Source organism: Mirounga leonina, unplaced genomic scaffold (genome assembly GCF_011800145.1).
Source record: "Mirounga leonina isolate KUSES-001 unplaced genomic scaffold, KU_Mleo_1.0 Mir_204, whole genome shotgun sequence".
NCBI lineage: Eukaryota > Metazoa > Chordata > Mammalia > Carnivora > Phocidae > Mirounga > Mirounga leonina.
The window spans coordinates 16,043,740-16,047,049 of NW_023270513.1; positions in this window are offsets into that span (position 1 = coordinate 16,043,740).

The following is a 3,310-nucleotide window of genomic DNA, read 5'->3' on the forward strand; positions in this document are numbered from 1 at the left end:
ATATATATATATATATGTATATATATCCTTTTCTTTATCCAGTCATCAGTCAATGAACATTGGGTTCTTCCCATACTTTGGGATTGTTGATAATGCTGCTGTAAACATTAGGGGGATATGCCCATTTGAAACTATTTTTGGATTCTTTGGGTAAATACCATAGTACTGCTATTGCTGGGTTGTAGGGTAGTTCTATTATGAACTGTTTGAGTAACCTTCATACTGTTTTCCAGAGTGGCTGCACCAGTTTGCATTCCCACCAAGAGTGTAGGAGGTTTCCCCATGCTCCACATCCTCACCAACATCTGTTATTTCCTGTGTTATTAATTTTAGCCATTCTGACAAAAGCAAGGTGATATCTCATCATAGCTTTGATTTGTATTTCTTTATGAGTGGTGTTGAGCATCACTTCATATGTCCGTTGCCCATCTGTATGTCTTCTTTGGAAAAATATCTATTCATGTCTTTTGCCCATTTCTTAACTAGATTATTTCTTTTTGGGGTGTTGAGTTTGATAAGTTCTTTATATATTTTATATACTAATCCTTTATCAGATAAGTTATTTGTAAATATCTTCTTCTTTCCATAGGCTTCCTTTTAGTTTGGTGATTGTTTCCTTCACTGTGCAGAAGTTTGATATCTTGAAGTCCCAGTAGATCATTTTTGCTTTTGTTTCCCTTGCTCCCAGAAATGTGCCTAGTAAGAAATTGCTATGGCCAGGGGCGCATGGGTGGCTCAGTCATTAAGCGTCTGCCTTCAGCTCAGGTTATGATCACAGGGTCCTGGGATGGAGCCCCGCATTGGGCTCCCTGCTCCACAGGACGCCTGCTTCTCCCTCTCCCATGCCCCTTGCTTGTGTTCCCTCTCTCACTGTGTCTCTCTCTGTCAAATAAATAAATAACTAAAATCTTAAAAAAAAAAAAAAAAAGAAATTGCTCTGGCCAATGTCAAAGAGGTTGCTGCCTGTGTTCTCCTCTAGGATTTTGATGGTTTCCTGACTCACATTTAGGTCTTTCATCCATTTTGAATTTATTTTTGTGTATGGTGTAAGAAGGTGGTCCAGTTCATTCTTCTTCATGTTGCTGTCCAGTTTTCCCAACACCATTTGTTGAAGAGACTGCCATATTTCCAATGGATATTCTTTCCTGCTTTGTCAAAGATTAGCTAACCATTCAGCTGTGGGGCTATTTCTGGGATTTCCATTCTGTTCCATTGATCTGTGTGTCTGGTTTTGTGCCAGTACCATACTGTCTTCATCACTACAACTTGGTCATATAGCTTGAAGTCTGGAATTGTGATGTCTCCAGCTTTGTTTTTCTTTTTCAAGATTGCTTTGGGTTCCAACTGATCCCTGGAATTGAGCTGGATATCTACCAGACCACGCTGAGCACCCACAAAATCAGCCTGAGATGTAAGAAGATAGATCTGGATCTCTACAAACAGAAAGCGCAGGCAGTTGGTTTGAGGTATGAATCAGGGAGCCGTGATTCCGCAGGCAGATATCAGAGGATAAATGGCAGCAGAAGGGAGCCTGGCCGTAGGGATCCTACACCACCAGTGAGCGACAGCCTCATGCTCTGGGGACGGGGCACAGACTCACAGACCAGTAGCGGCGGGGAAAGGACTTTAGGGCAGCTTCCCAGACGGAAACCGGAGCAGAGTGGGGTCACACGTGCGACCTGGGAGCGGCTGGCAATTTTAGGCACACAACCTAAAATGCTACAGTTTATACCATCACAGACAGAAACGGAGACAGTGTGGCCTGGAGAGCTCACTGAAGAACAGACTGCAATCTCTCTGCTCTGAGGCAGAGGGCTGGAAATGGTCTCTTCTGCTCTCTCAGAAGAGATGCAGAAAGCTGCCAGGGAAAGATGCCAGAGAACAAAGGCCCCCCAAAAAAGTTCCCACTGGGCCCATCCCCCACCACAGGGCAGCAGGGTAACTATGCCTAAACAGGGTTGCCTGAGTAACAGGCAACCTTCCCTCGGAAGAAAGTCTGGGAGAACAAGAGGCCAGCAACCCTAAGGTCCCTAGAAAACAGGAGCATCTTGCTTGGGTTCTGGTCAATAATTTAACTCTATACATTCCCTCAACCACGCATCAACAAAATGACTAGGAGGAGGAACCCCCAAAATAGGAAAGACTCAGAGATTATGACTTATGCTGCAGATTTACAAATGGATGCAGATATAACCAAGATGTCGGAGATGGAATTCAGGCTAGCAGTTGTGAAAGACTATAGCTAGAATGGAGAAATCAATTAATGACAACATAGAGTCTCTAAGGGCAGAAATTAAAGCTGAATTGGCAGAATTTAAAATGCTATCAATGAGATCCCATCTAATCTAGATAATCTAACAGCTAGGGTAACTGAGGCAGAAGAACGAATAAGCGACCTGGAAGACAATATAATAGATAAAAAGGGAAAAGAGGAGACCGGGGAAAAACAACTCAGAATCCATGAAAATAGAATCAGAGAAATAAGTGACACCATGAAGTGTTCCAATGTCAGAATTATTGGAATCCCAGAGGGCGTGGAGAGAGAGAGAGGACTAGAAAATGAATTTGAGCAAATTATAGCTGAGAATTTCCCTAATCTGGGGAATGAAACAAACATTCGCATCCTAGAGGCAGAGAGGACCCCTCCTAAGATCAAGGAAAACAGGACAACACCCTGGCATGTAATAATAAAACTTGCAAATCTTAGAACCAAGGAAACCATCTTAAGGGCAGTTAGGGGGAAGAGATTCCTTATGTACAGAGGGAGGAACAACAGAATAATGTCAGACTTATCCACAGAGACCTGGCAACCAGAAAGGCCTGGCAAGACATATTCAGGGTAATAAACGAGACAAACATGCAGCCAAGAGTACTTTATCCAGCAAGGCTGTCATTTAGAATGGATGGAGAGATGCAGAGCTTCCAAGACCTGCAGAAATTGAAAGAATATGTGACCACTAAGCCGGCCCTGCAAGAAATATTAAGTGGGGTTCTTATAAAAGGAGAAAGACCCCAAGAGTGATATACAGCAGAAATTTGCAAAGACAATCTATAAAAACAATCTATAAAAACAAGGTCTTCACAGGCCTATGATGACAATTAATTCATATCTTTCATTAATCACTCTCAATGTGAATGGCTTAAATGCTCCCATAAAATGGCATAGGGTTTCAGATTGGATAAAAAGACAGGACCCATCCATATGCTGCCTACAAGAGACTCATTTTGAACCTAAAGATACATCCAGACTGAAAGTGAAGGGGTGGAGATCCATCTTCCATGCCAGCAGACCTCAAAAGAAAGCTGGGGA